Source organism: Bos javanicus, chromosome 7, assembly GCF_032452875.1.
Source record: "Bos javanicus breed banteng chromosome 7, ARS-OSU_banteng_1.0, whole genome shotgun sequence".
NCBI lineage: Eukaryota > Metazoa > Chordata > Mammalia > Artiodactyla > Bovidae > Bos > Bos javanicus.
This window is the reverse complement of record NC_083874.1, coordinates 97335603-97354831: the sequence shown is the minus strand read 5'-3', so window position 1 is coordinate 97354831 and position 19229 is coordinate 97335603. Positions and strand designations below refer to the sequence as shown.

Genomic DNA, 19229 nt, shown 5'->3' with positions numbered 1-19229 from the left:
TTTTCTCCTCCCCCTCACCACCTTCCTACAAACGATTCTAAGATAGGTGGCCCTTGAACCACATTTTGAGAAATACTGCCTTAGAGTCTGCTTTTTATTTACACAGACTGAATAACTAATACTCTAAACTTAGTGGCTCATTTCTCTCCCCATTCTACATTGCGTTCACTTTCCTTACCCAAAGTACATTAATGCCTCCTAAATTCCTTTTAGCCTTTGCTCACCTCTTTATCCCTTAGATTAGAACCACAAAGGTTTGGCCACCAATCAAAAAGTGTCTTCCCATCTATTGACAGAGGATTAAGAGGCATTGAAGCTGATTGACATCAGGAAATGAGACCAAGACACAGTGTAGTTGCCCAGGTTTGCGAGAGAAAGAGAACAAGTGAATCTGCCTGGAAACAGCCAAGACAGAGGAAATGAGCTTTGAACTAAGAACAGAAGGGGGCAGGACTTGGTGAAAACAGACCCGGACTGGGTGCTTAAGACAGGCACTCTAGTGTCTAGTGACAGAGACAATCAAAGGGGAGGCTACCAGCGTCGGTGCTTCTAGTCAATGCCAAAGCCAAAGCTGTGCCTGAATATAGGGTGTTGTGTCTGCGATTCAGCCAGAAAGGCTTTGGTTTCCCCATGGAATTGGGAATAAGGCAAATAGCTGGGTTAGCTTGAGTATGAAACAGGTTGGAACTAAAAAAACAGGCTTGTGAATTGCAGTTTGCCAAGTTGGGCCCTATGACTAAGTTGGGCAGTTGTAGGTGATCTGCCTGTGGGCTCTTTAGGCTCTGAAATCTTACTCTCTAGAAGAAAAACCTGTCTTTATTTTTATTTATTTACTCATTTTAAAATCAAAATGTGTTGGGCTGACATAGAAGGCAGGGATCAGGAGCATGGAGGCAGCCCTGCTGGAGGCAAACTCATGGTTGAAAGGTTGCTTATAAAAAGAAAAAGTTAATCTTCTTTGACCTTGGGAGTGAAACTGCTAAGTGGCAAGTGGAAAATTTTGTATGTGCACCGTTGGTGCTTTAGCACATAGCTCTCCAGCAGGGCCAATTGAGAAGCTTAATGGAGGACTGGAGACTTCAGGACACCCTTGCCTAGAGCAGCAGGTGGTTATACAAGATCATTTTCCAAAATGCACTTCTATTTTCTGCTCAGTCCGTTCACAACTTAAATAGTACAGATGATTACACTAACTAGTTGTATGAAAACTTGCTTAAGAAATTTAATGTCTCTGCATACACTCTTGCCTTTCTTTTTTTCATTTTAGAGAAAAGCACATTGCCTTTACAATGGGTAGAAAGTAATACTTATTCCAAAATTACAAAGATATATTCTGGCTCGAGAATTCAATGTCCAGATTCTAAAAATAGAGTAAAGACACTTATTACAAAAACATTTATTGCATAGTGTATAAGATATGGTAAGACATGGTGGCTAAGTGTTCTTACCCTAAAGGGCTTATAGTCAAGTAAAAATAAGAAAAATCCCAAATTTTGTTATGGCACTAATCTAGAACCAAGAATTAAATTTGTTTTGTGTAACATTTTAAGGAAAAAAAAATAAAAGAAAATCTACTGGACTAGATTACTAAATAAGGAACTGGCAAAACACACGGAATGAATGGGCATGTTTCCACTGGACACGTGTATGGGAAAGCAAGTGTTGGGAGTAAGAGGTCAAACAAACACAAAACAAGGCCCCAAACAAGCGCACATCTGTGCAGCTTGAGCGTTGAAAACAACCATCCGTATCCTAGAGGGAGTTACATACTTTCAGCTCCTTGCTTTACAGTTAATTTCAAGTAGAATCTCTCTTCATTTATTGTACAAATGATTAGTGCTTTCTGCTTGGCACTCTGCTAATGGGAAAAGGAAGATAAATTAGACAGGATTCCGCTTTCAAGGAGTTCAAAGATAGAAAGCAGTGTGTGCGTGCTCAGTCTCTTCACTCAGGTCTGAGTGTTTGCGACCCTCTGGACTGCAGCCCACCCGGCTCCTCTGTCGATGGGATTCTCCAGGCAAGAATACTGGAGTGGGGTTGTCATGCCCTCTTCCAGGGGAATCTTCCCAACCCAGAGATCGAACCAGAGTCTCCCACGTCTCCTGCATTGCAGGCAGATTCTTAATCCACTGAGCCACCTAGAAAGCAGTATTGTAAGGTAAGGTAAAAGCTTGAGGGGCCTTACAGAGGTTCAGGTTGGGGGGCGGTGGCTAGAGAAGTCTGGATGGCTTCAGGGGAAAAGGTAGGGGGGTTGAACTGGACCTGAGGGCGGGTGCAAGTGGGCAGCCAGAGTTTGGAGAGCTGGCACGTGTTCTAGATGGAGAGATTCTAGTGATGTAAGAAACGTAACCGAAAATAGGTCATATTCAGGGCCAACCAATGAGCAATCTGGTTTGTGTGGACTAAACGGATTTAAGAAAAAGGCACACTTGAAAAGTTGAAGAAATAGTTAAAGAAATAAAATGAGTGTTGAACAACATCTGATTATGTACTTAGTCTAGAGACTTGATGAGCAGGAGAACCAGGGTAAGGAACACTCTGAAGAGGATTTTGTAAGTTTTGTAAGTTTCGCCAAGTTTTTCTCTGTAGAGTGGCAGTTGCAAACTCGACTGTCTAGGAGAGTCTGGTAAGGAGTGCTGATGAGGGAACTGAGCCAGGGTAAGAAAAATAGCAACTCAAGGGAGATGATCAATGCCAGCAGACTCTTGATCTGCATGTCAGGAGGTGATAGGGACTGGGCTTAAAGTTGGCCAAGTGGACAGAACATTTTACTTTTGAAAAGGATAGCTGCTACTCAGCTCCAGACACTTGTAGCCTTGTGGAAACTGAGGCTCAGTAGGGCCAAATATTCAAGAGAAATTGGAAGCTCATATTTTATGTTGGAAATGAATTAAAATTAAAAAACAACAACAAACCCAGTGGACCTCAGCATTGTATGGGCCAAAAAAAATAGGTCTGCAGGCAGTTTGAGACCTCTGATGATTGCTAGGAGTCCTTAAAATAGAAGGAATATGGAAAAGCCTTCCATTTGAAAAGAAATCAAAGCATCATACTGCTAGGAATAGCAGGAATAGCAAAGAGAATGTGGAAAACCCACAGCTTGTTTGATTATTTATTCAATGTCTGCCTCAGTAGACTGTAAACACCCTGAGAGTGGACAGCCTCATTGCTTTTCTTCTCAACACCCAGCACAGTGCCTAACATAATATAGGCATGAAATAAATATTTATTGAATGGACATTACTCTTAGAAATGTATTCTTAAGGCTAATGAGAAGTGCTACATTCTAGTTTTTTTCTTTACTTTAGATTGATGTTTGAATAATTAATGACTTGTAATTTTACCATATCAATATGCTATTTAAGACATAATCTTTTTATTTTCAGCAGAATCTGTTCATATACTTTATCACAAAACCCTTAAAGTTTACAGTCTATGTGAAATCCATGAAATAACTGTGATCATGGTGTTCCTCTAAGCTTCAATGATTTCCCATCACCTACTGAAGACAGTCTAAACTCAACCTGATTCAAAGATATTTATATGATCTGGCTTTTGAACATTTCTTAGGTTCATCTTTTCTATTTCCCAATCTTGGGATAAGTGAGTAGGTAGGTGAGTGGTTCTTGGTTGTTGAGAGCTGTTTCAGAGAAGAATTTTTAGGGGACATTCATTTATATTTGATACTGATTTAAAAAAAGACAATAAACAGCAATACACAGGATATATTCAGTTCAGTTCAGTTGCTCAGTCGTGTCCGACTCTTTGTGACCCCATGAATCGCAGCACGCCAGGCCTCCCTGTCCATCACCGACTTCCAGAGTTCACTCAGACTCACGTCCATCGAGTCAGTGATGCCATCCAGCCATCTCATCCTCTGTCATACCCTTCTCCTCCCACCCCTAATCCCTCCCAGCATCAGAGTCTTTTCCAATGAGTCAACTCTTCACATGATGTGGAGTTTCAGCTTGAGCATCATTCCTTCCAAAGAAATCCCAGGGCTGATCTCCTTCAGAATGGACTGGTTGGATCTCCTTGCAGTCCAAGGGACTCTCAAGAGTCTTCTCCAATACCACAGTTCAAAAGCATCAATTCTTCAGTGCTCAGCTTTCTTCACAGTCCAACTCTCACATCCAGTTGCCAAAAGAATCAAGTGAAATTGGGCAAAGGTTTATGATAGGTTTAAGGAATCACTAGCATTCAAACTTGACTTGTGCTTAGTTTCCCTTTGTAGGTATTGGACCTAGTAAATAAGGACACACATTACTTTTAAACGGTTTTATGATATTCAGAGTTTGTGTGTTTTCTGGTTAAATATTCTAATATGTTTGTGAATGCTACAGGCATTATGTAGTCAATATTCACATAATGAGAATGGCTGTAAACTGTAAAAGTATTTATTTTCTAGATGTTCTTTATCCATTGTATTCTATGTCTTAAAGCCGTACTTCTGAAAATACAGACTAAGGAACAGTTGTATTAGAATAACCTAGATTGTTTGTCGAAAGCGGATTTCCAGAACATGCCATAGGTATACAATTAAAGTAAATCTATTGGGAAGGGTTCAGGCCTCTGAATTTTTACAAAGTTTCTTAAGAGATCTTTTTGCAGATGAAATTTGAGCACAACTCTTTGAAGGTAGGTGGAAACTGAGAGTGGCATCACTTACTATAATGCGTGGTTTCCCTCTCTTTCTTTCTCTGTCCTAGTGTGGAGTCAGCTCCACAAAAATGCCACCCTCTGTAAGTTTGGCTGGGGAGATTCTGTGCAAACACCTGCATACCAGATGGGCATGATTGTAGACCTCCTTCTGCTGATCCAGCTTCCATTCATGTCATGCACCACTTGCTTAATTCAGAGTGAATGGAGAGGATGATGGGCATTTCACACAGAAGTCTTCAGCACATCAGAGTCATTTTTCTTTTTTTTTTTCGGTTCTTTTTTTTTTTTTTCTTCTCTATTTGTCATGATTTACAGTCTTTTTCTTTTTCCTTATCAAGAATTGCAGGGATTGTATACCCCAAAATAAATGACTGAAGGCAGAAGGCATTGCTTTGTGAAAGCAAGTGACTTAATGCAGAAAGCCTCAAGAAGGTGGTGTTGCTATTTTTAAGGGATAGACTTGTTTTTTTTAAATAGATCCAGTTTTCTATTAAAGCCACCTAACAGCTTAAAGTTTATCAAGTACTAAGTGTAAAAGTATGTATGCTGCTGCTGCTGCTGCTAAGTCACTTCAGTCGTGTCTGACTCTGTGCGACCGCATAGACGGCAGCCCACCAGGCTTCCCCATCCCTGGGATTCTCCAGGCAAGAACACTGGAGTGGGTTGCCATTTCCTTCTCCAATGCATGAAAGTGAAAAGTGAAAGTGAAGTAGCTCAGTCATGTCCAACTCCTAGCGACCCCATGGACTGCAGCCTACCAGGCTCCTTCATCCATGGGATTTTCCAGGCAAGAGTACTGGAGTGGGGTGCCATTGCCTTCTCCTAGCTGTACTAAAATAGGATTTGAAGGTAAAAGAATTATAATTTCTTTCTTTTTCTAATGCAAGTGACCTAAATATCAAATAGATGGTTAATCTCAATCACCACAATGAGATACCAGGATAAGATTGTATCCTAATCTTTTAACAAGGCAAGTATAGCACATATCTTTCTTGCCTGGAGAATCCCAGGGACAGTGGAGCCTGGTGGACTGCCATTTATGGGGTCGCACAGAGTCGGACACGACTGAAGTGACTTAGCAGCAGCATAACATATATCTAGCTTTCTTTACTTTCTCTCTCTCTCTCTCTCTTTTTTTTTTTCACCTGTACTTTTCCCTCTCACATTGTTTTTCCTACTGCTAGATCTAGAGGGAAGGATACTGCATTGCAAGGTGGAAGGAAATAGAAACAGTCTGTTGTTGGACTCCTGGGGAACTAGGAAACACTATCAGAAATGGTTTAGGTAGGAGTCATAGATCATGGGAGGGGAATTTAAAGGGAAAATAGGAAGTTTACACAAGACTTTTTAAAAAGGGGACCATAAGGCACTGTGACAATCAGAACAAATGATTACAGCAGCACCGCCCCCCACCGCCCACCCCCCCAACAAGTACTGGGGGTCAGAGGGCGGTGGCGGGGAGGAAGCTTTTCTTTTTCTATTCAAGGCTCTCAGCTAAATGCTTTGATTGCATTAGCTCACTGAACTTCATTAAGCCCTACAAGTCAGAATCCCCCCGTTTCATAGATGAGTAAAACTGGGGTTTATAGAGACTAATTAATTACCCAAGGTTACAAAGTGGCAGAGCCATAATGTGAATTCAGATGGTTTGTCTCTAGACCTCAAGCTCTTCACCACTCCCTGTAACGGCTGGAAGGGTGGTGCGGAGAAACAACAGTTGTTAGGGATCAGCGAATTCTGGGAATGTCCTAAAAAGAAAACAGTTTAACTGCTAATCTGGATTGGCCAAATCTGGATTGAAGAAAGAAAAGAAAAATCTCCAGTATACATCATTGACTCTGCCCTTTTCTGAAACGTGTGCAGCTGGGAAGCAAAAACAGTTAAATTATTTGAATGATATCTGAGCTGGTTTTGTTGAAGGCTGTTGCTTGCAAATTAAACTGCTAGAAGAATATATAGAATAAAGCTGAGTAAATCTGAAAGATACCCACCAAGTCTGTCTATAGTTAAAACTCAGTGGAATACAGTTGCAATTCATTTCCTTTCCTTGCGAAGCAGGAATTGAAATGCTGAGCATTTGCCAGTCAGTTGGAAAATGCCTCTTAAAGAGGCAGAGGCTGCCCCTGACCTCTTGTTCCCCCCACAGTGGACTGCTGTTAAGTCTTCATTGTTATGTGCAGAGTTCAGTCCCAGCAACATCTCCCTCTGTGGTGAGTTCACATGGGTTTGCAAGGGAACAGACATACTGTGAGCAGTTAGCCATTCCACAATGCTAGGCTGCCTAAGCTGACTTTGCAGTATTCACAATAGAGCCAGCTACAGAACCCCAGCAGGAATTTCCTGTTTGGGATCCTTTTATTCTTGCCACAGCAAAACCTCTCAGAAATGTGTCCTATGCGCATCAGGTACGGTGGAATTAAGTAATATCGTTTAAAGTTCCCATCAAAGGACTTTTGTCCTCCCAGCACATATTGTGGAATATACATCTGCTCATAGCTGACACATGTGGTTTTGTCTGGTTGGGATTATCTTTTGGGAATATGCTTTAACAATAAGCTTGAGCGTGAGAAATATATAATTTTAAATTTTTTCCCAAGGTTTCTGTCCACTGCCTCTTTCCCCAACACTTTCGTTACCTTTCCCCCTTTCTTTTTCTATTCCCTGCATTTCCTTCTCTTCTGATATCAGAATTTTGGAATAACAGCAACAAAAGTATCTATGGCACTCCACAGCAATACGGGATTCAGACTCTGCAAAAAACCTTAAGTGAGGTTTCATTAGTTTAGTCAGCAATGTTGTGACCAATTGTCTGCTGGGTTCATCCATGTCAGGAAACTTTCAATAAGATAAATAGAATCATTTCTGTGTCACAGGATGCCATGAGGAATAAATGAAGTTGCGTATGGGAAAGCATAAAGCTCAAGGCATAGAGGGGTGTTCAAGAGACATTAATTCCCCACTTGACCCCACCCTTTTCTCTTTTTTGTGTCTTAAAACTCCTGAATATTTTGATTTGATGCTTTATAAAGGTAACAAACAAGACGTTTTATTGTTTGAACGCTATTGAAAGAATTATTAGATTTATCAGAGTTGGCAAACATAAATGTATGTAGCAGTTCGTGTTGGTTGCTCAGTTGTGCCTGACTCTTTGCGACCCCATGGACTGTAGCCTCTGTCCATGGAATTCTCCAGGCAAGAAACCTGGAGTGGGTAGTCATTCCCTTCTCCAGGGGATCTTCCTGACCCAGGAATTGAACCCAGGTCTTCCATATTGCAGGCAGATTCTTTACTGTCTGAGCCACCAGGGAAGCCCCATATAACAGCTTGTATATATGCTGTGCTCAGTCTTTCAGTCGTGTCCAACTCTTTCTGACCCCATGGACTGTAGCTCACTAGGGTCCTCTGTCCATGGAATTTTCCAGGCAAGAATACTGGACTGGGTTGCTATTTCCTCCCCACCCAGGGATCAAACTGAATCTTTTGTGTCTCCTGATTTGGCAAGCCAATTCTTTACCACTAGCATCACCTGGGAAGCCATGTATAGCAGCTTACATATAAAAATTTATAATTGCAGTGTAATGCTGTGTTAACAGGCATACCTCCTTATCAGAGCTTTAGTGACCCTCAGGGCTGGCCACAGCAGGAATGGCAGATAGGTTTTGCATGGTGTTTGACCAGAGAACTCACTGGGAAGTAATTTTCTCTGCTTAGAAAAAGCCTCCAGAACATGTACAAGCCAAGCCTGAATCTCCAAGCTGGGGAAAGAGCTGATGGGAAGCAGAGGTGGGGGAAGGGACTAGAACCTTGGCTTTGATATCACACTGCATGTCTGTTTTCAGTGCTAGGAGCATGGTTTCATGGCTCTTTACATACAAATGCCACTGGGATCTATAAGCCAATAGTCTCTTATTTTGTTCTTTCTTGTAACATAGGAATTTTTAACGTCCTTGGTTGGAGGAGATAATGATATCCAAGGTGGCAAATCAGAATCCAAAGTTCTGGAATACCTATCATTGTTGTATAAAAGTGAAAAGACCCAACTGGACCTAGCTTGTGGAATTTCTGGTTTATGTAATTCAAAGCAGGGAAAGCAGTCATGCATAACATGTGAACAAATGGGTATGGCCATTTTTTCTAGTAGACTTTCATACAGAAACAGTACAGCCAGATTTGGCCCACAGGCCGGAGTGTACCACCTCGGCCCCTGTCTGATGGAAGAGAAAAGAGTTACATTGGGGCCTTGTGCTCAATCCAGGATCAGACAGGTGGTTCTGCTGCATTTGCGATGGCCCAGTGATTCTATCAGTGATCTAGCAGAGATAGAGAATGAGCTTTATCTCATCTGTCACTTTCAAACAATTGGTTTGAATGCATGTGTAACTATGTTCAGAAGCATTCTGACATTGTGCCTGGGCTAAGCAGAAAATATAAACAATTAGCAATGTTTGAAATAGGCATCAAGGGGGATACAGTGATACATCACATTTTTGTCATTTTCGCTTTGGTATATAGGACCGACATGGCCTGATTTTGTTTCACACATTGCAAAATTTCCATTCAAGGGCCAAGAAAGATTTTTTTAGCTTTATGATCATATATATTTTTTAATGATCCTAATGAAGATCCAAGATCGGCTAAGACGTCACCCAATACAATTGCTCAAAAAGAATGTTTTCAATTTTTTTAAAGTTTAGTACAGAAATGATAAGATCATTTAAAGTATTTTATCAAGAGGAATTAATCAGAATTTTGGAGCTAATCCATCTTATGGAATTTTGGGGCTAATCCATCTCATGAAATACTCAAATGAGATGCCTAGGGTTGTTGTTGAGTCATTAAGTTGTGTCCAACTGTTTTCCTCTAGTTGCTAAGTCACATCTGACTCTTTCGCTACCTATTGGACTGTAGCCCGCCAGGTTCCTCTGCCCACGGGATTTCTCTGGCAAGAATACTGGAGTGGGTTGCCGTGTCTCCTGCATTGACAGGAGTCCTTGGAGCACAGGTGATCACTGTGTCACCTCAGAAGCCTGTGATAACAATTACTTTTGGGGATACTAGAATGGGATGGCAACATAGTATTGTATTTTTTTTATGTTTTCCTTTAGCTCTCAATTATTTTGTACATGTATTACCTATGGTGTGCTCTTACTGACCTTAAAAAAAAATTTTTTTTTCCATTTCTGGAAAAGGCCCCAGACATTTTGAAAGTCATAGGAGGAGAGGCGATTCCTAGTTGGCTGTTGCAGAATCCTGCCTGCAGATAAGCAAGCACCACCTGCAGTTGTGCTCTAAAACAAATGCTGCTTCTTGAAAACATAATCATTGGGAGGCACTTGGCAGCTGTTAAAATTGAATCACCATTGCTCAGTCCAAAGGGGAGCAAATTTTAACCATTAGTCTCTCTAAATTGATATTTAATTACTCTCAAAAAGAAGAAAAATGTGAAATTTCTCTTCAGAATTCCTTATGTGCTGTACCCAAGGTTTCATTAGACCAGTTTATTGCAGTTGTTTCGACAGCAGCTATGTGGCCAGAGGATACACAAGAAATAAATCCATGGTTCCTTTTAGTTGAAGTTTGGCTTTAACCAGCTCTATTTTCAGTTATTTCACTTACACTTTCCTAAAAAAGCAAATTAGGTTTCAAAAATATAGTGAAAATCTTTTTGAACACTTTCTCATGATTTTGATTGGAATGTTTTTCTTATCAGAGAATGAGATGTGAGAAATGGGAAAAAGGATGGAGAGAGGAAGAAAGAGAAAACAGGAAAGAAGGTTGAGGCAGCAGTTCTTATCCTAGGCTGGCTTCAAGGATAGTCTTATAAACTGCCTGACATTGTATGTGAGACTTTACACCCATTCCACTCGTGTAAAGTATGCTTCGGGGATAAATATTAACCCTTTAGTTGAAAATTACTGTTCTAGTAGATTGAATCTTTATCTAGAGATGGTAGCCGGAATAAGTTTTGGAATGGCCAAGTCCAGCCTGAGACATGGTAGAAAGTAGGGCCAAAGGAAAAGAGATGTTAACTAAGGAAAATATCACGTACTTCACCAGTTTGCCCAGAGGCCGCCCTGATCCTGGATACACGATTATCAGTCCCGGAACCAAGGAGGAATCGTGGTAGTCAAGGCAGGCTCTTTTGGGGAATCAGTGACATATGACTGCTTCCCTCCTTCTCTCCGTTAAGAGAGCAGCTGGTGCACCCTGGAGAGTCCTGACAGTGAATGATAGCCCAAGGACAAGACACCAGCTGAAAGCCAGCTTGGCTGCAAATTAGAGTATAATGGCAGAGTGGTTTCTGCTGCGAAGCGATTTGCATCAGAGCCCACTGACAATGCACGGTCTGTAGGGCGGGCATTTGAAAGAGAAGGAAATAAAAAATGCTACATTTCTAAATAATTTAGAAGATTCATCAAAGGAAGAGATGCAGAGGAGATAGGAATTTCTAGTATCTGTTTTTAGATTATATTATATGAACACTCATTTTACATCCAAAGAAATTTATCTATATAAATTTACCTCCACGTTTTTCATGCTAGTTGCCCCTTCGTTCCCTACTCTCATAGTACTTAAATCATAACTCTGTTATAGAACTATACAAATGCAGTGCTTAGACATATATCTCATTAAATTGTATATTTGTAATGCTTAGGTGTGGTTCCCTAAAGATCAGATTACTGTGGTTATCACATCAACGCTCCAGCATTCTAAGAATCTGGGGTATGTGTGTGTTTAATAAAATCTTTAGGAAATGACGGAATCTTGTGGAAGAACTCTGATAATGTGAAACATCAGAGAAAGTAAGTGAAAGTGTTAGTGGCTCAGTTGTGTCCGACTATTTGCGACCCTATGGACTGTAGCCCGCCAGGCTTCTCTGTCCATGGGGATTCTCCAGGCAAGAATACTGGATGGGTTGCCATGCTCTCTTCCAGAGAATCTTCCCAACCCAGGGATCAAACCCAGGTCTTCATTATTGTAGGTGGATTCTTTACTGTCTGAGCCACAAGGGAAGCCCCTAAACATCAGAGAAGAGATCCAGTAAATGCTGAATCAAATTCTGTGATAATGGAGACAGAAAATGCTGATGAAAACAAGCAGTTGGAAAGGGAAACAAAAGAGAAACATGATAAGATTCATAAAATAGAACTAATAACCAACATGGAGGAGCATAACATATTTATGTGCTGTAACTATCGGAAAGATAATCCATTATTCTCGGTATATGAGAAACATATCGAATAAACAGCATTATTTTATTAATTTAGCTATGAAAATCTGCTGGAATGGCATATAAATACACAGTAATTTATGACATTTGAAAGGCTGAGCTTGTATTTTCCACCTGATGGTGATTTTCATGGGGACAAAAACTATATCTTGCTCCTTTTATCATTTCCAGTACTTAGCTTAACACATCACACTGAAAGCACTGAATAAATATTTGTTTTTTAAAAAAGAATGTCTGACATTTAAGAATCTTTGTAATTGAAAGGCTGATATTATCAGTGCTTCTTAATTTTCCACTTCTTCCTATTCAAACCTCCTGCTCTACTCATCACTGCCTCGTGAAGCCTCATTTGAGAATGTTTTCTCTTTGCCTTTCCCAATCTTCTCTATATCTATTTATGCTTCAGCACAGCTTACATCTCACTTAGTCTGAGGTCTCATTTGTCTGCTTTATGTGTATTGAACTCCTTCTAAGTTAGAGTTCATCATGTTTACTTTTTTAAAATTTATTTTATTGAAGTATTAATTTGCAATGTTGTTTTAATTTCTACTGTACAGCAAACTGCTTCATATATAAGTTGTTTTTCATATTCTTTTCCATTATGGCTTCCCACAGGGTATTGAATATAGTTCCCTGTGCTATACAGTAGGTGAAAGGGTAAGTGTTAGTCGTTCAGTTGTGTCTGACTCTTTGTGACCCCATGGACTGAAGCGCACCAGGCTCCTCCGTCTATGGAATTCTAACCAAGCAAGAATACTGGAGTGGGTTGCCATACCCTTCTCCAGTGGATCTTCCTGACCCAGGGATCGAACCCAGGTCTCCTGCATTGCAGGCAGATTCTCTACCATCCGAGCCACCTGGGAAGCATCATGTTGTTTATCCATTCTATTTATAATAGTTTGTATCTGCTAATCCCCTGTCCCATCACTTCACGGGAAATAGATGGGGAAACAGTGGAAACAGTGGCTGACTTTATTTTTCTGGGCTCCAAAATCACTGTAGATGGTGACTGCAACCATGAAATTAAAAGACGCTTACTCCTTGGAAGGAAAGTTATGACCAACCTAGATAGCATACTCAAAAGCAGAGACATTACTTTGCCAACAAAGGTCCATCTAGTCAAGGCTATGGTTTTTCCTGTGGTCATGTATGGATGTGAGAGTTGGACTGTGAAGAAGGCTGAATGCCGAAGAATTGATGCTTTTGAACTGTGGTGTTGGAGAAGACTCTTGAGAGTCCCTTGGACTGCAAGGAGATCCAACCAGTCCATTCTGAAGGAGATCAGCCCTGGGATTTCTTTGGAGGGAATGATGCTGAAGCTGAAACTCCAGTACTTTGGCCACTTGATGCGAAGAGTTGACTCATTGGAAAAGACTCTGATGCTGGGAAGGATTGGGAGCAGGAGGAGAAGGGGACGACAGAGGATGAGATGGCTGCATGGCATCACTGACTCGATGGACTTGAGTCTGAGTGAACTCTGGGAGTTGGTGATGGACAGGGAGGCCTGGCGTGCTGCGATTCATGGGGTCGCAAAGAGTCGGACACGACTGAGCGACTGAACTGAACTAATCCCAAACTCCCAATCCATCCCTCCCCACTTCCAAGCCCTGGAAACCACAAGTCTGTGAGTCTGGTTTTTTTGTCTATTAAATCTTTATGTCTATTAAGTCCATTTGTATCATATTTTAGATTCCACATATAAGTGACTTATAATACAAAGATAGTATTTGGCTTTGTCTGACTTCAGCTCAGTTTAGTCGCTCAGTTGTGTTCGACTCTTTGCAGCCCCTTGATCCGCAGCACACCAGGCCTCCCTGTCCATCACCAACTCCCGCAGTCCACCCAAACCCATGTCCATTGAGTCAATGATGCCATCCAACCATCTCATCCTCTGCTGTCCCCTTCTTCTCCTGCTCTCAATCTTTCCCAGCATCAGGGTCTTATCAAATGAGTCAGCTCTTTGCATCAGGTGGCCAAAGTATTGGAGTTTCAGCTTCAGCATCAGTCCTTCCAATGAACACCCAGGACTGATCTCCTTTAGGATGGACTGGTTGAATCTCCTTGCAGTCCAAGGCACTCTCAAGAGTCTTCTCCATCACCACAGTTCAAAAGCATCAGTTCTTCAGCACTCAGCTTTCTTTATAGTCCAACTCTCACATCCATACATGACCACAGGAAAAACCATAGCCTTGACTAGATGGACCTTTGTTGGCAAAGTAATGTCTCTGCTTTTTAATATGCTGTCTAGGTTGGTCATAACTTTCTTTCCAAGAAGTAAGCGTCTTTTGGTTTCATTGCTGCAATCACCACCTGTAGTGGTTTTGGAGCCCAGAAAAATAAAGTCAGCCACGGTTTCTACTGTTTCCCCATCTATTTCCCATGAAGTGATGGGACTGGATGCCATGATCTTAGTTTTCTGAATGTTGAGCTTTAAGCCAACTTTTTGACTCTCCTCTTTCACTTTCATCAAGAGGCTCTTTAGTTCTTCTTCACTTTCTGCCATAAGGGTGGTATCATCTGCATATCTGAAGTTATTGATATTTCTCCCTGCAATCTTGATTCCAGCTTGTGCTTCCTCCAGCCCAGCATTTCTCATGATGTACTCTGCATATAAGTTAAATAAGCAGGGTGACAATATACAGCCTTGACGGACTCCTTTTCCTATTTGGAACCAGTCTGTTGTTTCATGTCTGACTTACTTCACTTAATATGATAATCTCTATGTCCATCCATGTTGCTGCAAATGGCATTATTTCACTCTTTTCATGACTGAGTAATATTCCATCATATATATGTACTACATCTTCTTTATCCATTCATCTGTTGATGGACATTTAGGTTATTTCTATGTGTTGGTTATGGTAAACAGTGCTGCAATGCACAATAGGGTGCATGTGTCTTTTCAAATTATGATTTCCTCTGGATATATGCTCAGGAGTTGGATTGTAGGATCATATGGCACATGTTCAGTTGTTATTTCATTGACAATTTCACTTGTTTAAGACTTATTTCCTTGCATAGACTACAAGCTGTTTCGGCAGAAGGAATCATATTTCAAAGAAGGTAAGTTTCTATATTTCCCATGTTGCTGAGGACATTTTGTAGACAGATACAGGCCTGCAAAGTAGACAGCATTTCTGGGAAGGAGGAGGAATATAATGCCAAGCAGCAGTGATGCTTACAGGACCTGAGAGCATGGGAGGTGGGTGGGGATCCAAGCTTACAGGTTTCCCGACAGTGCGGGTTAGTTTCACCATTTGTAGGGAGCTCCCGTCTATGGAGATCTGATAAACAGGAGGCGAGGCCCCTGAATTTAGTGTCTTTTGTGGGGATCACACACTTGGCTAAGCTTTCCACTCATTTCCTATCTCAGCCGCTGTAGTCTCAAAAGTGACATATTGAAATTAAATGGGTTTCTTTTACACGGTTACAACTTTTAGCTTTTCTTCTTCTCTAGGGCATAAATTAGTAGAAGGTAAGTAAATAGTGGCATAGACATTTAATCAGTTTTCTATTATTGGAAAGCTCCCCCGCCTTTTTTTTATCTCTCTCAACTTCTAGGTGGAGAACATAAAATAGTAGTAAAATCGTTCCTATATTCTCATTTGGCATTTACTGACTTGACAACATTTTTCAGTACATGGAATACAAACAATACAAAAATCTGATCTATATATTGTGCTAAACTTGAAATTTTTTTTCCTATGGTTTTTCAAGAGAATTTAGCTATATCAGTTGATAGATAGTATTCAGTAAAGAGAAAGAAAAAAATGTAGTCTTTGTTAATTAAAAAGAACTGAAAACATGTTATATAAGCTCTAATCCTTCTGCCCTGTGAACTCTACTTTGGGAATAAGGCAGACTTTACCCTCCTGAAATTGTAGAATATTTTTGTATAGTTAAGCAATGATGTAGCATTCTTTAGCCATGTTTTCCATAAAAACATCTAATAGCCTATTAGAAGAATAAAGAAAGGCAAGAATCAAGATCTATCCCAGTCTGATAGGATTGTTCTATGTGGTGGTGGCTTACTAATAGCTTTATTATTAAACCATGTAAGCAAAAGAAAGCACTACAGCTTAGAGAGAACTCAGACAGATCTGCTTTCAGCATGTAACTCAACCAGTGTGTAGAAACAAGTAATTAAAAGGACACAAAGCCCGTAATCAATTGCACACCGGTTATCTTTGATTGCTCTTGCAAAGGACAAATTACACACAAGCCTCTTGAAAGCCTGCAGAGAAAGAGGTTCTATTATCTTCATTTTGAAATCATCTCTCCACAAAGACAAGGGCGTCCCTATTCCCGATCTCTTGGTTTAATTAAAAAGACACAAACATCGGATGATGTTGCCGCATATCGAATGTTTCCGTCAGTGCAATGGAGTGAAAGAGGAGTAGGGGGAGGAGGGTGAATGGGGAAATGGAGCCGGGGGAGGGGTTGGGGGTGAGGGTGTGGGCTGGAAGAATTTCTTTGCCATAAAGACTGGCCTTTTTCACTCTGACCATCTGTTTTCTCATGGTGAAAAGCCCCATTGCTGGTATCCTGGCATAGCTTTGCCTGTCTTTGTGCTTGAGGGACATTCAATCTTGCATCTGATACACGCTGATCTGTGACACTTCCTAACAAATGAGGCTTTGTTCAAACAAAGAGGCTCCCTGATAGGAACTGTAAACTTGGAGCTTGATATCCTGCAGGAAAGGCAGGCTACGGCTGAACAGGCACAGGAAATTCTCCCTGAAATGCAACAGAGCCGAAGGAGGTCACACGCCCATGCACACACATGGTCTTTCAGATCCTCCCAGACCTCTCATCTCTATCTTCCCTTCAGATCCGACAGCTCTAGAGCACAGCTGTGTTCAGACCTGGCAAGAGTGGGACCCATTTCTATTAGAGGCCGAAGCTCACTCTCCATAATAATGGCACTTATTCGTGTAGTTTCTTCATTTTACAAAGCACTTCCACAACCATTAATCCATTTGATACAATAAGCTCTTAAGGCCCAGTCCAAATGTGATCACATCCAAGAGCACTCTTTTGTAAATATCAGGGCCAGTCGCTGCTTGTCTCTCTTTCCTCTCCTTTTATGTCCTCTCTCTCTCTTTTCTTCTCTCTCTCCTTTTTCCTCCAGCTGGTGACCTTGAATTGGAGGTTCCCAACATCAGTACTGTCCACCTTTTAACCATATACTATGTTTCTGCGGTCCCTGACTACTTAGACTTGAGCTGTGGAAAATGGATAATGAGCTATTGAATATGGATTGCAATTTGGAAAAACAAATAAACAAACAAAAAATAGCAGAGAAGACCCCAGATCAGGAAAATACTGCTTGCTCTTTCTAGTTATGGTTTGGTATCCTGTTAGAATGTAACCAAGCACCCTAGGAAGAATGCCACTTTTTCTTTTCCTCCCTTAATGTGCTGTGTTCTCTCCTAGGCAACTCCCATGCACTCACGGAACACCTGGCTGTCGCAGCTTCTGTTGTGGGCATCTCCTTCTTCCTCTAGTTGGTTAATTGGTACTTCCTTCATGTTCTCACCCCACCTTGCTTCCCACTCAGCACAAGTATGTCTATCTATCTCCCCTACTAAACTGTGAACCACAGGGCTGGAATGTGTATTTATTATACATCCTTGTATATTTCCAGTATTTCATGGAGTGCCTGACCCACAGCAGGCTGCCAGTAACAGTATGTCAGATAGATACATTTTGTTGGTTAAACAGTGATACAATTGAGAGGGAAGAAACGGGAAAATACTGGCAAAACATAAAACATTGACTTCCCTGCAAACATCTATAAATTTTTTCTTGGCCTGGACCTGTCACTTGGCTTTCTGCTTCTTACCACTTCCACAATGTGAAGCAGTGTGTGATTCAGGAATTATCTTAGATCCAATGTCTCAGTTTTCTGGATCAGTACTTTTTTTTTTTTTTTAACAAAGATGCTTGAATTGCAGAGAACTTAAGTAACCTTGTATAAATTCTATCATTGATTACTTAATGGATCTATTACCAAATGTAAAGATTTTTGGCCCAGTAAGGCTCTGGAGTTACAGGAAAGAAAACTCATCCAGTGAGCACTTTAACATGAAAATTTCTTAGGGAGGACAGTAAGCTGCAAAAAAAAAAAAAAAAAAAGAGAGAGGTCACATAGACTTTAAAATCTCACCTTTCAACTGGCTTGTTCAATTACAAGTTGTTTTTAATGTTTCTGAACCTTGATTTCTCTAGCTATAAAATGAGAATATTAACACTAGCATGCCTCAATGGGATTTTATGAGGATTAACTAAATGTGATTGTAAAGCATGTTGGGAACATAGAGTACTGGATAAAATAATTAATATTCATAATTTTGAGACTGGATATGATTTCAAAGGGTAATGGTGTGAGGTAGGTTGCAACTGCATTGCAGTTTTAAAGGGAGTGGTTCCAACTCATTTTGTCCCTTTTCTAATCTCTTTCCCTCATGTGCTGGTAAGAACACAACAGAAAATTGATTAATTAAAGTTTGGTAGCTCAGTCAAATTTATTTGAAAACCGTTTTTAAGAGTAATAATGGTCAGCAGTCAAAGGGTAGAGTAACTGTAACTGCCCCATTGTTCCAGCCAGTTTGAACATGACCACGTAAAACATGGGAAATAATAAAGATAGCAGGGCAAACTTCTTGGCTGTTAATGTCCAGTCACTTATTCAATTAAAAGTAACCAGTACGGACTCTCTAAATGCCTGTCAACCTATGTTTCTGTTGGTTCTGCTGTAGCGAAAGGGTTAACTCTTGGCCGAGCAGTGAGCACAACCTATGGATCTAAAATTTGAGGTTCAACTAAGAAACACCTTCAAAAGGTGATTTACACCATGGAATCACGAGGTTAGTTTATCATCCCAGGGGAGTAGTTATGAGTTTAATGTGAACCTACTCAGTGTGATTCTATTTAAACTAATAGCTGACATGAATGTAGTGCTGCCTTTTCCTCTGAGTCTCTGTTCTGTATCATTGCATATGATGCGCCTAAAATCCCTCTAAGGAGACAGGAGAGACGGTAGTCACTCTAAGGTGTAGACAGGAGAGTGAGTCGCTGTCGCATGAATCACGCACCCTGGACAACCTTTCGCCTCATCATCAATGAAGCTTCACGTTCTGATTCAGCTTGTCAAATTTTCCAAACTTGTGTATCATGTGTGAAAAGGGACTTTTTAAAAAAAAAAAAAAAAAGGAATAGAGCTCTGGGAACAATTTTCCCAGCGTTTTCAAAAAGCAGTATTGATTTTTCTTTTCAAACTATCTTTCAGATTCCTTCCCTCTTTTCCATTCTCACGTCAGCCCTGAAGGTCAAA

At 40.7% G+C, this 19229-nt stretch overlaps 1 long non-coding RNA gene across 1 annotated transcript in view; it reads left to right on the top strand.

The window, feature by feature from the left end:
- The first annotated feature begins 563 nt into the window (after positions 1 to 563).
- The window catches only part of LOC133251701 (uncharacterized), a 60917-nt gene continuing 42251 nt past the window's right edge, over positions 564 to 19229 (top strand). Inside the window, exon 1 of the long non-coding RNA XR_009737743.1 lies at positions 564 to 2158. This is a non-coding gene — a long non-coding RNA (uncharacterized LOC133251701). The remainder of the gene's footprint in view (positions 2159 to 19229) is intronic.